Source organism: Poecilia mexicana, unplaced genomic scaffold (genome assembly GCF_051168715.1).
Source record: "Poecilia mexicana isolate PSO_F unplaced genomic scaffold, ASM5116871v1 scaffold_9, whole genome shotgun sequence".
Taxonomy (NCBI): domain Eukaryota; kingdom Metazoa; phylum Chordata; class Actinopteri; order Cyprinodontiformes; family Poeciliidae; genus Poecilia; species Poecilia mexicana.
In genome coordinates this window covers 16,958,663-16,977,525 of record NW_028263378.1, presented here as the reverse complement: position 1 = coordinate 16,977,525, position 18,863 = coordinate 16,958,663, and the positions used below count along the sequence as shown (strand labels likewise).

Here is an 18,863-nt window from a genome sequence, read left to right as displayed (position 1 = left end):
AACATTAGTGAACATTTGGCATCATTAAGAACAAGGAACACAGCAGACAGGGCAGGGATAAAGTTATGGAGAGGTTTAAAGCAGGTTTAGGCTATAAAACAACATCCTTATGTAGCACTATTGTGGCACTAAAAGCTAGATGTAGCTAGATGAAACAACTACTGGAGCTGATGTCAGTAAAAATAAAAAACAACACAGAAAACGATGCTTGGATGCATTACCATGAACTTGAAAATTAAAGTAAACAACACGAAAAAACTTGAAAATACATAGAATAATGACAACACTAATGCCGGTATTTTGTGGATCAGCGTTTGAATTATGCAGCATTTAAACTACCGGAGGAACAAAGAAAAAAGTTTTACTGGAAGAAAGTTGATCCAAAAATCTGGTAGCATCCAGATTTTTGGATCATATGAACATATATCAGAACATATGAGCAAAATGTTGTTTTTTTTTTTCAGTGTTGTGCTTTAAACTTATCTGTGCCACAACTTGTCAATGCTAATTTTAATATCAATGTTTCATCAGATCATAGCAGATTCTAATACAAAATTTATGGCCCAGAAATATTTACACATGTAGCAGTTGATCTCTATTTGTTGAAAAGGTCTTGCCTTTTTGTCGGTTTTGGAGAAACATCTGGCTGTTGTAATGTCACTGCTATCCCATATTTTCTCAAATTGCTGAACACCGTTTCACTGGGCTGCGATGTGGTAGATTTGTATTTGCCTCCCCTCTCCTGATTGTTGCCTTTGTATAAAGAAGATTCTTTCCATCCCATGTCACTTCTCTGCAAACCAAAAGCGTCAACAAGGCATTACCTTGCACTGGAGCTTGCAAATTTTTAATCTTATCTTTTTTTGTTTGTTTGTTTTAACAAAGACATAGTGTGTCATATTAAAGGTGGAAAAAGTGTTCAAATGACTCATCCTGGCTTCAATTTATAACACAAACCTATGAAATTTTTAGAGTCATTATTATGGCCTCTTTTAATAAACTTCTCACTAAAAATATATTTAAAGTGTTAAATTATGAGACTTGAACCTGTTAATGACACTCTAAAGTCACTAATTCATAAACAGTACTTCCATTAGGCTGAAAGAAATCACATCTCATCTCATTCCGATCTCATCAGGATCTTTATTTCTCCCTGCAGACCAGCCACGAAGCAGAACAGCCTGCCGGACTCTCTTGGGTCCCTGCCGGGTTCTGTTCGTCCCATTAGAAGATGCTGCCTTCAGCCCTCAACCGGAAAGCTAAATAAGAACAGAAACGTTGCTTTGCTTAAAATAAGTTGATCAAAGATCCCCATCTCCGTCCTGCCACTGCAATTTATGTCAAATCCTTCTCCTTTTTTGTTATCTTCCGCGTATATAAACAACGTGGTTTCAGACGCTAAGACGCCGGAGCGTCTCTATGGTAACAGCCTTCAATTACCGGTGATTGGCCAGCCCGTGGGAATGTGTCTATTCCCCGAGCTATGTGATTGGTCGGTGGGCGGTCTGAACAGCCTGACAGTCTGCAGCGTTCCGGGTTATTGTCAGTCGCGGCGGTTCGGCAGAAGGGCAGGACCGCGTCCCCGGAGCTGCCTCAAGCAGCTAGCTCTTTATTCAGACGGAGCAGTTTCTATATTTGGTTTAAACGCCAAAGAGAGGCTGGTTGAGTTTCGCCACTGAGGTTGCTCCAAGACCGCATGTGGAAATCTGCGTCTGAATCCGGAGGAAACGCATTCAAGAGAGAGAAACCTGCCGACCCCCTCAGAGAAAGTGACGGACGGAGCAGAGCCTGATCGCCGGGATTTTTTTTTTCTTTTTTGCATCAGTTTAGGATATTCCAGGCTGCTTTTGGCCCTGCCTGGATTTCGTTCAGGGTATATCAACACAATAATTGCCTGAATCATATTCCTAAACATTTACTTTTGCAATCTATATTTTAAAAAAAAAATTGCTCATAGGAAGGAGACGGACCCATGCGTAATAACAACGCTGGATTTTTATTATTATTATTTTTTTTTGGAATACTGCGTAAAACAGTCCAGTTTTTCGTTGTTTGGAAGTATTCTCAAGCGACAGAAAAGAGCGAGTGTTTCTTTTCACTTTGCTTTCAGAGGTTAAGCGCTGAAAAACGAGAAGCGCTGCTCGGTGCGCAATCCTTCGGAGGACGCTTCTGAGAGACTCCGCCGACCTGCGCTCTTAACCTCCACATTCTATCGGCAGCCGAGTCGAGCTAATAAAAGGGAGGAGAAAAAAAAAAGGGGGCGAAGCTTATTAACTTTGCATGCTCAAGGCGAGATTGTGGAATCTTTAATTTTTGCATACCACTGGAAGACGAGGATAAACTTAATCAGCATTGAATCTTTGCAGAGGAGCGGCAGCAGCAGCAGCAGCAGCAGCAGCTGGATTTCTGGGGGGAAGCGGAATGAATCCTTTTTAATTTGGCCCAAAGAAGAATGAGGCAGATTGCTTAACGATTGCATGGAGTTCTAGTCTGCAATAAGGAACAATTTATGGTAGGTATATTTAGCTTTTTTTTTTCTCTCTCCTTGTCTGAATGTTGTTTTTTTCCTGCCTAGATGAATTCTTTTACGATAAAGGATCGCAACACACGGATGTCTCTGATTTAAAGCCTTTGTTTCCATACGTGACCCACAATAAACGCAGCGTTGTTAGAGAGAGCCGAATAGCTTTAGGAACTGCTTTGATGTTTTAATATTGGGGCTTTTTTTTTCCAAGTAAGGGTAGCAATTAAGCGTGTTGTGGAGGGCAGTGCACCGCGGGCACCGGTGGCGCTGGGAAGAGAGAGAGAGAGAGAGAGGGAGAGATTGCGGCTCAGAGCAAAAGGTGCGAATTTTTCATCTGTCTATACGCCCCCGTGCGTCACTGCTGTACAGTCTGGTGCAATTAGACATTTTCCCACTCATATATCATTCCTTACATGTAATTGTGTCGGAGGGGCTTGTGTCGGGGGTATTCATAAAATGCTCAGAGAACCGTGTGTAAAACTTTTTCACTTAACGCTCTCAGTGTCTGCAGCGAGACCGTCCATCCCTGCAGACGCCTCCCCTCCTCTGCTCGGGCTGCTTATTGTAGGTGCATCTAAAATTCACGCCTTTCCTCGAATATAAATGCGAGTTAATAAAAGTCAGAGTCTGAACTTTGAGCCTCGCCGGCTTGCTGAGGTTGCTTTGCAATATTTAGCCTCATTGCTCACGCTGCAAAGAGACGAGCTTCACATTATGCTGACTGAGCAGTGGAAGAAAAAAAAAAAAGCTGCACCAAGTGTGTTTTATCATTAGACTGTACAAGCATCCTTCCAAATTGATCTTCCTCTCGCTGGCTCCAGTCATGCTCTGTCTCGCAGCCCTGCAGATTGGGCCGGCTGACTGAATGTAATATGGAGAGGCCCCCTTCTCCTCTTACTCCTCCTCCTCATCCTCCTCATCTTCCTCCACCACCAGCAGCAGGGACGGCCGGCGCCCCCACAGTCAGGGCACCTGCCATCGAGTCCTTCCTGGCTGTATTGAATAAAACATCCAGTGATGTATGAGACAGGAGCTGCACCCGGGGGGACAGAACTGCCTCATTTACTTCCTCCACTCCACGCCTATGACCTGCTGAGCAAATTGTGCTCATATTAGCTCTGTGGCTGCTCCTCACCTAAACAAATAGTCTCCCCAGCATAATGCTTGCCTTAACTCAACATGATGGTTGGACAAAAGCATGGGAGAATGGAATGGCATGGGGGGGTAAGCTTCAATATCTGGGTCACTGAGTTATCTTTTCAGAGTTTGGAGTTGTTGTTTTTTTTCTGCCTCTTTGTCTTTTGGCTTACTGTTAGATCTCCTTTTTGGACCTTCATTTCTCCAAAGCGTTCCTCATTTTGTAGCTTTCTTTATTCATTAAAAAGGAGGATGATTGGTACTTTTAATACGTTAAAACCAGTGGCCCCATCAGAGGGGAACCCGTGGGGATCCGTGTCCACCCCTACAAACTTGCGCCACTCTGTTGGCCACCCTATTGCCAGTCAATATATTATGCATAAAACGCTTTCTTCTTTTCTCCCAGGTGTTTTTCACGAGTACTTTCCATTTCATTTGTTTCATATTGACTTTTTAATATGCTGAAAAAGAAGACATCTGCTTCAGAAGGTTTGGTATCTGAACTGGCACCAGTTTGCATCTTTTTGTACTACTTTGACAACCAACGATTTAAACTGGTTTTCTATATTCTACTTAAAGTTTCTGCTAGTAAATCTGGGTTTCATGACTCCCTCTAAACATCAACTACCAGCATTAGGTTGCTTTGTGTTGTTTTTGTTTGGTGAGAGGTCGTAACCTGTCATATTTCTTAGTTGGCTCAAACGGCAATCATCACTAATAGAAATGGTGATACGATCAAATACATAGTTATTACAAAATAATAGCTGACCAGTTTTATTATCATCTCTATAATTTGTGAAATACTGAACTAGAATTAAAAAATTAACAAATACAGCATGGCTGGAGTAAAAGGGTGCATAACGGTTTGTTGACAGGTAGAAAATGGACAGATAGAGTTGGTGAAGGAGTGACTGACTCAGATTTAGCCCACAAGGGGATAATGACCAAAGGTAAATTCAAAGTAGGTCCTACAAAATTTTTAATACAGCAATGTATACAACTACATAAAATCATATGTCAGATTGTATCATTTTTATGAGCATTCATTTTCATAGTTCATGGAAATAATTCCAAACATAATAGTTCTTGTACATGGATACAAACGGATCTAATGGTGCAAAACTGAACAAGACGGGGGAGAAATGTTAGCATTTTAAAATAAAACGGGGTAGAAAGTAGCAAATAGGTAAACTGACTCACAGCCAGATTTTTATTAATTTCTTTATTTTGTCCTTTTGATTTGGGGTGTCATACCAAAAATACAGATAGAACCGGCGACCTCCATTTAGAAACCTCCTGGCTAAAAGTAAAATTATTTTACTTTTAACAATCTAAATTCTGAGAACTACAGCATTCCTTTACTTACTGACGGAACTGAGAATACCCAGAGTGCTTATGTAAAGTCCAATCTGTTGTACTCATTAAATTTGCCAACAGCTGGAAGGCCGAGATGTATATTTTACGCAATGCATTAACAAAAAGCAATACGCTAAGAGAAGCCTGGCATTTTATCAATTCTAGCAACTCAAATTGCATATCGCTCTGATTGATTGATAGCTTTTGGGCTCCTTACCGTATTCTTTGCTTATTAAAAGTGCCTGCCTGATGGGAATAAGTGAGCTGCTCTCATGAATATCGTTAAAGTTGCTGAAGTTTAATTTCCTGTGCTGTGTATTAATCTTTTTTAATCCCTGCATGGTTTGATTGTCTCAACACCTTCCCAGAGGCAGTAAAACTCATTTTGGCACTTAAGATGACTGGAATGGTGGATGCAGACGTGTGTGTGTGTGTGTGTGTGTGTGTGTGTGTGTGTGTGTGTGTGTGTGTGTGTGTGTGTCTGAGAGCTGGACAGACTCAAGATCTACCTTATGTCCAGTCTTACATTGTCTATCTTTGCATGGATTTTTTTTATTTTGTAGAGAATCGTACTTTCTACGATAATATGTTTCTTCTGTAGATGAAAGTAAATAGTTTGCTCTTATGTAAGTTGATTTCATAGGCCAGCAGATTGTTTCTTACCTGTAAAATATAAACACCGCTCAAAAGAACAAACAAGATGTTTCACTCAAAGCAATGTCAACAGTTCCTCATTAGCCACCTGATCAAAGCGTTTCATATCAAACGTCTACAATCCTTGTTTTTTTTTTTATCATGCAGCCAGACAAAAAGAGACATGCCCTTTTTTGTGCATTTCAATTTTGCACGATTTGATACCGTTGCACATTAGTGCCTGGGATGTGGCAACAGAGCATAAAACAGAAGCATCACATGCAAGGGACTGCTGAGAAGAAACCATGACTTTCAGAGTGTCAGTGTGAATGAGCACAAGTGAAAAAGACGTTTGGTCTCCAGCTTGATCTATGTATTTTTTAAATGCCATTAGGTTGTTGCAGGTAGTAGTAAATGCTGCTTTTTTTGCACTATAATGCAAATTAATTATTTAGCACTAAACTTTTGTTCCTCACTGTCTCTAACTGCACTGAGTCATATGGGCTGTCCTTAGCCGTCAGATAAAACTTCTGGTTCTGAACGGGGCAAAGTGGGCATGGATAGAACCGGTTACCTTAGACAAGCAGACAGCTTGGACTGTTGAGGGACATTACAGCTTTACCATCAACACACTTTTTATCAACAATGCTGAATACAAACCATCACTGATGTACCATAAAACTGGGTTACAATCATGATGACTTGTGTGTGACTGAGTGGACAAAGACATTGAAACATCTTGTTTCAGAAAAAGAACCTTTGGCACTAACATTTAAATACTCATCTCAGATGTTCCTAGATGCTCTCCTGATTGTCTGGAGCGTTGTATAGAAAGTCTTACAAAAGTACAGACACCCCTTGAACTTTTTTTTCTTATACATTTTTCACCTTACAATCACTAATGTAAATGTGTTTTATTGAGTTTTCCTCTCAACCATATTTTAATCCTGGATTTTGCTGAATTTAGCTCCACCCGTTTGACCAGTTGGCACGGGCCTCTTGGCTGTCCAGACTATCAGTTCAGGTGCAGAGGCATGTCTTGTAAGGTTTGCTGTTCTGCCACACCGATTCCATTTTCAGATGATAAATTGAACAATGCTCTGTCAGATATACTGTTTTATAACCTAACCCTGCTTTAAACTTCGACACAACTTTGTCCCAGGCTTTTCTTTGTGTTGCTACTTGCTCTCTAATGCTATGCTACAGTTCAGTTGCACACAAGAACTATATGAAAATATACATTTATGTTTGTGACCGTAATGATACCAAATGTTGGAAAGTATAAGAAGTACGACTACTTTTCCAGAGGATCATACGTTATCCATTGTGTGCCCATTGGGAGTCTGATTTCCTGTTGTTTTGACCAATCTCCAGGGATTAGCTGACCAATACTCTGCTCACGAAACCTTGGCTGATCCTCACCAGGGTTATCTGCAGCCAGTTAGCGCATGACAGACAGCAGCATTCCTCCCCTGTAAACCTGAATGGAGTCACATCTCACCAGACTCCGAGGTTAATGTATAGCCTTTCATTTGGTAAGGTTAGGGCCCGCTTGTCCATTTTTCTTCCTCAAGGGTGCCCTCGCAGATATGAAATACAGCCAGCAGACGTTTTCTCTTTTTTTGTGTGTGTGGTTAATGAGTACACTGCCGTGACTACCGTGCAGTTTATAGTTTGTTCCATAACTCAGCCTGAAAAGTGAGGCCATGCTTGCTTCTTCCAAAGACTTCTTGGGGGGAAGAGAGAGAATAAAGCAAATCTGACAAGCTCTCCAACAGCGAATTTGCTCCCCTTAAAAACAATGCCGCTCTTGCCTTCCTCATGGTCACATTGATTTGTTCTGGGTGACAATGCAGGCTGCTGTGAAATCACCCCAGCGCCATTGATCTCAAGGAGAAGAGGAGGAGAGGGAATGAGAGGCTGGCGACAGAGCAACATGGGAAAAAAATCCACAGCTTGCCCTCTTCAACCTTAACCAGTAATAAAATGAAGGCCTGGGCTGCAATCAGATCAGCCCCTGCTGCACTCCTCCAGCCGCTGCACTGTGGTGTTAGTCTGTGCTTTGATTTGTTTTTTGGAGGCCCGCACATGCTGTTTGATTTGCTATTGTGGCTCACCATGTTTCACATTATCAGCTGAACTCTTTATTGCTACTGTTTTCCATGCCAGAAGCAAGGCTGTTTTTATCTCACACAGGCCTCTGATTAATCTTCCCCCCTCTATGCTGGCGTACTTTAATCTTGAATGGGAGATATCTGATTCTCCTCGGCTATTGAGGAAGATCAAACTTTAATGGAACAAGGAACTGCACATCATGCTAATCTCCATCTCTCTGCATTTTGGTTGACTGCGCTCCCTTGGGCTTTGTAGCTTTCTGCAGAAGCAGGAAATACATCAGCCAGATAAGATGTTTTCTCTTCATGCTTTGGTAATTTATTCCCTGTCGACAATGGCCACCATTTCACATTGCTGCTGTCTTATTACCTGGTTGAAGGACGGAAACTGGTAAAAACAAAGAAAAATAATGGACACTTTTGCTCAACGGCCTTCTTAATGAGTTTGCTACTTAAAGATGAGTTAATGATTAAATATTACTGTTTCTTCATCACAGTTATTGTCCACATGGTGGTTTGAAGATCTCTGATGTTTTTCCAACATTATCTGGTGCTAGTTTGGTGCTAGCGATTATTTGACCTCAGTACTTTATTTGGTTGATATATCAGTGTCACCTCAGCACAAACCCCTTTCTGAATCAGACAAGAGAACTGCATTGGCATTTGATCATCAAGTACAAAAACCAATATAATATTTTGAAAACCAGAGTCTGTTTTTTTTTTTTTTAACAGCATGATTTCAAACATCTAAACAAATCAAAAAATGTAAAAGATATTGACCTTTTAAATTGAGCAAATTTGGGGTCAGTGTGCTGCATAGGTCTGTGCTCATTATTTCCACCTTATTCCATAAATGCCATTTCTGACTAATTTTTCTGAACATTGTTGGTCATATAAAGTATTCTATTTGGAATCGGAAGTCAGATCTTCCAAGTTTCAGATCCAATAAGAATAACCCCTGAAGTCGAAATTCTGATGGGAATAGTCGGGGTTTGCCAAACAGCCCAGAGTGTAGCATCCAATATGGCCTCCACACACATAAAACAAAGAGAAAGTTGTATGAATAAGCTATTTATTAATCCTTCGGTTTGTGTCTCATTAAACCAGTGAAATACTAAGATCTCTTTCACCACTATTTGTTTGCATGTTCCTTCAGTGTACAAACCCATACAAATGGGAATAAAAATACGCTGTTATCACATCATGTGGATCATTTGTTTTCAGAAAGTCTGACATATATTATGTTTTGTAATCCGTGAGGAAAATTGAATGAAATGGTCGTCAATTTGTACATTTTCTGCTCATCAGTGCCATAAATGTTTAGATACTCAAGGAATTTACAGAACGTGGACGATGGTGTAACAGGCCGAGTTGTTATATCATCCAAGCTGACAAAGACTGAACTTTAACTTGCACATCAATTAGTCGCATGTCTCAGTGTAATGTTTAGTTTCTAGTTCCTTGCTTTGTGGTCATCAGTGTTTACACAATAAAAGATCTAAGACTGATCGATAACGTTCAACTCTCCTTTGCTTTTGTCGTCAGTTTTCCATCTGATTCTGTTTTTTTTTTTTTTTTTTCTGCTGGTAGATGTGGGGAAAAAAACTGTTTAATTAAAATGTGATGTATTAATTGGGGTTTCTTAATACTTCAGCCCTCCTGCAGGTAAATGTACCAACCCTTTCTGTAATTATTGACCAGCTCCACATTCAGCGCCTCAGGACAGAGCTTTCCGCTGCACGGATGCGTCAAGGTTTGATGCTATTCATTACACCACCGTCGTTTCAGGAACCATCCTTTGACCACTGCTTTAGTCTAACACTTCCTTCGTATTGCTGAGTAACGGGGCGCATTATGCTGACCAGTATCTGGACCGCGACAGGCTCGATGCATTTTGTTGCAAATGGATAACGCTTATGGGGTGTCACACCTCCCGCAGACAGTTTGTGTCTGTGACAAAAAGAGGCTATTACCCAATTGTGTGGCCATTGCTGTAAGGTAATGAAATTTCCACTGACTGGAGAAAACAATGTTGTCTGGTCCGGAGCTGTAATTGCAAAAGCCACCTCGCCATATTTTTTTTATTTTTTTATTATTATTTTTTTTTTTTTTGCTACTCTCCCGATTTCATTGTGAATGTGGGACGATTTAATAAAACTCTGGAGATTTTTATCATTTATTGCCAGGCTTGGCAGCCGCATGAGGGAAAGTAAAGCAAGGCATGCACAGATAAAACTCATTCTTTTTATGAATTTTAACCATGCTGGAGACCATTTACAACAGAGCAGGCATGTGACCCATAGGGATATATATTCATGCGTATGCATAAGGTTCAAGCAGGTCGGATATATTGTTAATATAAAAGCACCATTTTCTCTTTCTAAATGGAAGAGCATTCTGGAATTTCCGTCATTTTCTCCCGTGTTATTGTTTGTATCGGGATAGGGTTGAAAATCCATGGGATATTAGGCCTCCGGGGCAAGGAGCTTCAGTGTGCCTGTTTCCACTCTCACACAAAAACATAGAAATGTTGACATGAGGACATGTATGGACACACACATGCACGCGCACGCACACACACACTCCCAGCCCTGTTTTATTACCTCCTGCCTGCTGCTGGAATTGCTTTCCTCCCTCGAGTGAGCCAAGCAAAGCCGGCTTTATTGTGTTAACCTATTTGTGTGTCAAGAGCGATTGCAGCGTTCTTTATCTCTGTTTGTATTCGGACGGGGAGACGGCTGAAGGGAGCGAGGAAGAGGGAGAGAGAGAGTGGCAGAGTGAAGAAGGGAGGCGGCGGCGGCGGTGGGGGTTTACAGAAGCCAGGCGAGCCGCTGGAGTTTAGACGGATGGCCGGTCACCTCGCTCCACTATGGAGGATAATGACTGGTTGCTTAGCAATGACCCACCCCCACCCACTTCCAGACTTCCATCCACAGCAATCATCTTTTCTTTTTCCTGTAAAAGATTTCATAAATAATTATGAAACTGTCTTGTTTTTTTTTTTATAGCAGGGATTGATGAGAGTTTGAGCCAGAGGTGGCACTTATCAACTCACTCTACTGACTTGTGCTAGTGGCAGATTGATGCTTGTGTGTGTTTATATCTGCTCTGTTGGTGGAGTTTGACCAGGATTATGACCAGGCCACAGCTCTATTTCCAGTCAGATAGCTGCAGCACTACAACCTTTGACCTGTGTTATGCTGCAGCGGTGGCACTGCGCTCAAACAGATGCACAAACATTCACAGTCACATATCCATGATTTTTTTGATGGCCAACCAGAGGCCTGTGAGCGCAGCTTCTTGCGAGCTCTTAGGTTTATTAACATTTTTATTGAGTTGAACAAATTGCTGACCTTTTGTGGCATAATGAATAGGCTGACTCGCTTAGGACACATTTGAGTTTTGGCACGAGTGACTGGCATCTCTCCAGGTTGTTAGACTCGTGATTTGTTTATTCAGCAGGTGAAAGTGTTTAATGCTGTGGAGTGTTTTTAAGCATTTCAGCTGCTTTTCAGCTTTTCTGTGCCTTTTTATTCCAACTGGCGATCCCCTTGCCTCTAATCTATGCTGGAGTTTTGCCGTTGTTTATTGCATTTAATTAAATAAATGCACCAACTAATCAAGCTGGGATCAAAATCAGAAAATTTTGTGTGATCAGTGTGTCGAACGCTGAAAATTTTCAACTTTTTTCTGTTCAGTTTGCATCAAAACTACAATCTTTGACTATTTTGGGGTTGCTTAGCACACCGACCAACAGCACATACTTTAACACACCTTTTTGAGTCTTATATTAATCAGCTAAAGGTTAGGGGCTTAAGATGAGAATAATACCTTCCTTTTTGTTGGTTTCAAAACTGCAGAACTTTTATGTCTTGTCTTTAGTTGGAAAAAAAAATAGCCAAAATGAGAATTAGCAGATCAACAGGCATTTGCAATTGACAAGAAAAGGGCAAAATAGTGCATCTTTATTTTGGATTAGTTTGTTTTAAAGAGAGAAAATATCTCAGCATGACAAAGATTTCATGGAGAATATAACACATTTTTGCTAAAATGTCACAGCAGCTATCACTAGCAGCTTCCTCACCTCTAGTAGAAATGACACAACAGTCAGTTTGTTGAAAAGCAAGCAGGACAGCTAAAAGCAATGCAGACATTTGCCTCAATATTAGCTGCTTATAACAATTTAAATCGACTCAAGCTGAAAATGTTTATATCTTGAGATATCAGCTAAAATAACCAGCTAAAATAGGATTTCTCCTCTGACTATCTGTCAAAGCGGAACATTCTGGAAGTCTTTCATTTGTGTTGCATACAACAGATTTGCTCTGCGCCCACATCGCCGTGGAGCTGCGTCCAACTTGATGGAGCCGGCGCTGAGCTGTGGTCAAAGCTGAAATTTGCTGAACTTTGACCACAGCGCACAACTGAGCAGAAAGCAAGCAGTCAATGTGGAAGCAGAGATTTGTTGCAGGCTCACTGCTCACTGCGTTACAGTATCTCTTATCACACGCTTCTCTCTGCTGCTGATTCCCTTCGTTTCTGTGCCACTTGCAGGTTTACGTCTGTTGGTGTTTTTTTTTCTTTCTTTTTTTTTTTAACCACAAGATAAACACATTATTTTAGCTTGATGGGACTTGCAGCTTTGCATTTTTAAAATAACCTGGATCTGCTTGCTGTTTCGTGCTGTACTCTGCTGTGGATGAAGGGGTTTCAGTACCAAAGCAGGGATCACCTCTAACTCCATTGGCGAGCTTAACGATGGCTAGTTCTGGCCTGAAAACCATATTAACATTTGCTTCAAATATTACGCTGTGACAGCTTTCTTCTACAGTTAGGATAACTATTACTGACAATAACTTCACAGAAAAAAAAAAAAAAAAATCCAAGCGATCTCTTTAAAGAACATCAGCCGTGTCTGATTTGTGCCCATCTGTGCTCTCTCTCTCCATATCCTGTTCGGTGCCATCTTCCCTCATCCCAACTCATGCACCATTGGTAAAATTGACAGCTTTGCACGTCCTGGGAACTTCAGATGGATAAAATAAACATGCACACACGCACACGCGGACACACACACACTTCTGTTGCATGCTTCTGTGGCTGCGTCTATAAGAACAGCTGTCCAGCTGTCACGGCAGCCAACTAGTCAGCCACTCTCCAAGGCAACATCTGTAGAGACTGAACGCACAAGGGCAGCCTGCCGTTCTCTGCTCGTCCCCAAAGACCGAAGAAGTATGTCAGACCTTTTGGCTGCACATTACCACTGACCACATCAACCGTATCGCTGGCTTTTGATTGAGCGTTATCTGCTCCTGTGCCACCTTAATAAGCTCTGCGGGGCCTCGAACTGCCTGTCACGTTGTCACAGTCGTTCTTAAAGACAAAACATTTGACTGTGTGGGGGGGGGAGGGGGAGACAAAGAACACAACCCATTATCGCATCCATTAATAGTCATCTGCCTCTGCATGGATGTGTGTGCACGTGTGTGTAAACAAAGTCCCAGCGAGCAAGGTGCAATGGCCTGGAACTGACGAGAACCTACTGGGAGAGTCTCTCCTTATTGCAGCCCACCCCTCTCCGCCCCTCCCTCCCCTCGCTCCCCCCCCCGTCCCCACCCCCCCCTGGCAGCGGAGTGATGCTGAGGCAGGCGGCGGAGGGGCACGGAGCCATGTGAGTGGGGAGATGAGCAGAGCTGCGGTCCCCTCTGTCAGCCACAAACCAGGATCAGGCAGATCACATGGGACTCTCTCCTGGGGAAAAACAAAGGGAACAGGGTTGGGGGGGTGAGGGGGGGGGGGAGAAGAAGCAGCTGTTTAGTGTTTTTCTCTTACTTCCTCAGCAGCTCACTTGTGTTTTTCCCCGCTCTGTCATCTTCTCCGCGGCTGTCATTACTTTCTGTCATGCATTTTTTAAAGATACTTTTGCTGGCAGTTTTTGGCTTCATTTGGTAGCAGCAGAGATATTAGACAGATGTGAGGGGGACAGAGAGACGAGAACGACGAGTAACAGAGTTCCTTTAAATGGGTGTTGGACCTCATCATTAATGGTTGTTGTTAACTGAGGAATGTTTTCCGCAAACATGGGGGAGATTAAAGTTTGCCCCCTGAACATGTTAGAATCGTTCCTAAGCGTCTTTATGGATGGAACCATTAAAGCAATTGATAACTGGGCCTCTCAGACACGCAGACAGCTGCATATTCATTCAGACTGCGGGCGAAATGTGATGGATCCTGTTTACTGGAGCCGAGAAAATGGTTTGGCATTCAAGTATCTTAAACTTGTCTTTTAGTCAGCGTTCTGTTATATATCCATGATGCCAGTTGTAAACAGGGATTGAAAGGACCACCCAGAACAAGACGAGATGACGCCCAACATTTAATAAAATGAAATGTTGCTTGAAAACTTTTCTGCAAAAAGAGAAATTAAAAGTTCTTGAAATGCCCTGTTTCTTTGACAGTTCATCACCTGACCAGTAACACTCAATAACAAAAAGTTCTTCTCCCTTTCCACCAATTATCTGCAGCATTTTGGACGCTCTCTGGAAGAAGAAACGGTCACAATGTGACAGACGAGACGCAAAGAACTTTTAAGCACATTTTTAGCTGGCTGTTAGCTGCAGCACTTAGCTTAGCATCTGGTTCACGTCTTGCTGTCTGGACAAAATTGAAGCTGCTGTTGTACAGTCGTTTGCTGGTTTATTGGACAGTGGTCTAAATGTGAGAAAAAGCACATTTTGTGGAACGTCGAGTCCCTTTGCATGCTTATTGTTTGCGTTTTGCTTTTGATGCGTTGCAGCACTGGATATATATATTTTTGCGAGATCAAGAGTGTGGTGTTAAGTTTTCAGCTGTACCAAGACGGAGTATTTTACTTTCTTTTATCATGCAGTGCTGTCAATATCACTTTTAGCTTCTAGCATACGAAGAAGATTTTCCTTTTCTACCTCATTGCCAAAGATACTGCTGCTCAAACAACTGAGATGTGATGGAGGCTTCTTTACTCCTTATGTAAGCAGGACTTTCTTCAGTCCTCTCTGTCAACTTAAAACAGCAATTCAAGAGTCACTTCCTTTCTTACTTCAAAATAAGACTCTCAGACATGGTCAGACACTGAACAGAATTGTGAGTTTAAATCCCACAATCCCACACTGGGGCCCAATAATGATAACCTACACTTACTCACCTGCTAACTGCAGCCAGATAGTGCTTTGCGAAGAAATATCGTGGATATTTAACATCGTTACGCCCCTTGTGATTGCACATTCTGTCACGATGGAGAGGAAATGCCTTCAAACCCAAATTCCATCTGGCTGTGGTGAAATCTCTGCACAAAGTCATTTTAAACAGTCCCCGTCCAGTTTTTGACAGCAAAATCGCCTGCTCATGACTTATCGTTTTATCATTTAAATTTCCCCCATTGACGCTTGCCGCCATGATTGACGGCGGGGCTGGAAAGCAGCAGCTATCTCAATTGAGCCGCGGCAGGCAGTTGGTAACCGGGACAATGGTCTCTCCTCTTTGCCTTGTTTTCACATGTTTTCTGCTGTCACAGAAACCTCACTGATTGCTTCTTTGCCAAGACAGCATCCTATTAATCTTTTAAATAAGGGCTGCCGCCCAGCAGCATTGTTTGCTTAAAGCCGAGGACCTTGTGAGACTACACTGAAAAGGGGAAAAAAGAAAGGGGGATAAAAGCAACGGCCAGGGTTGAATCAGGTCTCATTGTGGAAGGGAAAGGCTTCTTAAAACCAACAATATTAGGAATTTATTAGCTGCTGTGTTGTTGAGGTCTTAATATTGCCAGGACTCTCTTGCCCCTCCTGATAGCTGCGTGGGCTCTGTTGTCCTCTGCCGCTCTCAGCTTTGACTCTCCAGGTGTATTTTGTGCTTTTATCAGTACTGTGGCACTCTGAATAAAAGCTTCTGTGTTTATGGCCCTTTTCTTTTTTGTATGTGCTTATTGATCTCTTCTGAGCGTGGTTGGAATGGGCTTTATTTTCTTCAATTCTGGCCTCAAATAGCATAACAGCAGTATATTCTGAAATGGCAAGCCATTGATGTATTTTGATGTGACCTATAGAAGGTAGAATAAGCTTTTGTGCTTTGTGCTTAGCTGACAGTTTATTTAGAGAGAAATAATGCTGTCCTCGACAAGTTTTTTTTTTTTTTTCAGCCATTCCACCTTGAAAAGCCATACTCCACTCTGATTTCATCAACCCGGCTTTTGTGTTTAATTATGTGTTATTTGTGGTAGGAAGTCTTTTTGTGAGACTTTCTTGTCAAGTGGTTGTAAATGGAGAGTAGCTGCAGGGCTTCTGACACCCTCCGCTCCGTAATGAGTGCCTTCCTGTGCAAAATAGCCCCATAAACCAAATCTCTCTGGGATGAGGAACATGTGGCAGGAGTATTTGGCATCTCGCACACAGGAATGTTTATGGCATACGAGAAACGCTGGGATCACCGAATACCACCCTCAAGTCTTTTTGTCTCCACTCCGGTCATGGAAACCCAGTGAGGCAGGGCAAACTAGATGACTAATAGACTCCCAGGTCAGAGCCACATGATAGCAGCAGTGCTGGTCAATGGAAATGGATATACTTTCCCCCAGAGCGAGGTACGACTGCTTTGCGATCATCTGTGCGGTCATGGCCTGGTGCACGTCCTCACACATGAATGGCTGAGCGCAGAGCTATTCATAGATATCTGTGGTCTGGAGCTGCTTTTCATTTTGAGAAGAAACGCACAAAAATCAATTAGCAAGTAAGAAAATCAGACCAATCTAATGTCATAGTAATGCAGACTTTAGGGGATTTATTGAGCTGCCCAAGGAAACGGGAGGCTGTTAATTCTGTGCCTTTATAGGGGTGTAACAGGACCTCTTTTGTGCTATGCTACAAATATATTTCACATCAAATTAAAGCCTGTCTCACTGAGCGCTATCCAGGAAGGGAGTTCGTCTGGTGAAGTAAGTGTAAGATGTTCTTATGACCATCTCTTTTACGATTGCCATTATTTTTATTATGCAGGGTTCCTGCAGGGCCCTGACAAGTTATTCAAATTAGAACATTTGACAATGAAGTTGACTGAACTTAGACATAAAATAGTCAAAAACACCAAGGCTGAACTGGACAATTATTCACTCAGGAGAAATGATTTTAAATAGTTTAATTATGTAACTTAATTATTCTGCTTGTGAAAATGTAAAGATATGATGATTTTCAGTTGATCTTTGGGATTTGATACTTCCATCCATACATCCACCTGTCGTCTACCTGCTTACCTGTGCAGGGTCGCAGGGCGCTCTGCTGCTCGTGTGCAGCAGTCATTAGGCGAGAGGCGTGGTGCAACCTGCACAGGTCTCGAGTCCATCACGCAAAGCAACCACGCACACAAACACTCATACCTGGGGACAGTAAGCCAATACACCTGTGCATCGCATTTTACAACGTGACAAGCACAAAAAGACACAGTTCATGGACCAGTCACACCTGCACTGGAGTAGACTGATTAGGTTTTCTAAGAAGGTAGCCATGGGTTGGGATTTCTCACTGAACCCACAAACCAGATCAGGGACATTTTTATGTCATATTTTTATTATTTACTGACTGATTCAGCTCTTTGTTTCTGTTTGTTCCACTTTTGGGACTGGTCTAGAACACTGCGAAACTCTTACTGGTATACTGGGGAGAAAATTTTCGATTTGTAGTTTTCCAGAAAATATTGCTACAACTTGAGCTGGATGTATAGTTACATTGTTACATCTCCAAGTTTGACTAGCTTTAAATAGTCTGTATGATTAAATAGTAGGCACCTGTCTCTCAAATCTTATTCTAATTTTCTAATAAATAGTTTTCAGCCCCTTACGTATTTTTATTTTTTTATTTTTTGCGTTCCGCAGCTTGAAATGTGCGCCCAACTGTGATACTGTCAGATGTGTGTGTGCACAGGGGTATCTTTTTATGCTTGTTTGCAGGTTGAATACAAACATTGCTGTCCCAGATTCACTCCCTCCTCCCCCTCCAACCTTCTTCCTCCACATGATCTCAATCCTCGGCAACCAGCCGGAGCGCCTCACATGCAGCCACCGACCTCCTCCCCTGCGTCCAGCATCCGAAAGAAAACATTTCTCTCAGTTCCTCTGCTTTTCAAAGTGCTCACATAGCTTGACTTTCTTTCAAAGCAGTAACCCCCCCAGCGCCACCTCCTGCCTGACCCCCTCCTCCTTGAGACAGCACTCTTGACCTGTTGCCCCATTGTTTCCAGCGGGGATGGATGGGGAGCCGCCTCTGCCGGCGCGATCCTTCACTCAATAGCCGCTCCATCTGTTGACTGCGTGACTCTGGGTTCGAAGCGGGGATTTTGCTCCGTCTGTGCGGGGTGTGAAAGGAGTTATCTCAGGGGGCTTCCTGAATGAGGCTTTAAAGCTGCAATAGAGGGGTGTTGTGATGCCGCACGCACGCACACACACACACACACACACACACACACACACGCACACGCACACACAACACACCCTCCGCCCATCATCGGCCAAACGCAGCCGGCTGGGTGTGCGCAGGATGAGAGGCCTCTATTGTGCTTGTTCACAGGCCCCCGGGCAACAGGGTCACCTTGTCCCCAAACAAGCGCTGCCCTCACTGGAATTGTTGGCACTGCATGTCTGTGTTAGCATGTGTGTGTCTGCATGTGTGTGTGTGTGTGTGTGTGTGTGTGTGTGTGTGTGCGCTTGCATGTTGAAGAGGGGGGAGCAAGTATTTGAGTGTAAGAATGCATCATCAAAATGAGGGCAGAGGCCTTGCCTGTGAGGAACATTTATCTAACATCTCAGCTTTTCACATCAACGCCCATTCAGCGCAGCCGGTCTGTGACGGGTTCAAAGGATGTCACAGGAACAGCCAGGGCGGCTTTACAGGTCATGCTGCTCTCACTGAACATTTGGACCTAAAAAAGCAACAACAATGTCTACTCTGTATCTGTTGTAGAGACAGCACTGAGAGCAAACAACAGTTTTTATTTCCTCTTGTGGATTTGAGTTTCTGTCTGGTGAAACGTTCAAGTGCTGCTTTCAGCTCCTGATGCTGGTCTGCTCTGCGGTTTGT

General features: G+C 42.6%; 1 protein-coding gene across 1 annotated transcript in view; it reads left to right on the top strand.

Moving 5' to 3' along the window:
* The first annotated feature begins 1,119 nt into the window (after nucleotides 1-1,119).
* Nucleotides 1,120-18,863, top strand: part of fam222aa (family with sequence similarity 222 member Aa) — a 70,094-nt gene continuing 52,350 nt past the window's right edge. Inside the window, exon 1 of the mRNA XM_014988093.2 lies at nucleotides 1,120-2,512. The gene's annotated coding sequence lies outside the window, so the exon portion shown is untranslated. The remainder of the gene's footprint in view (nucleotides 2,513-18,863) is intronic.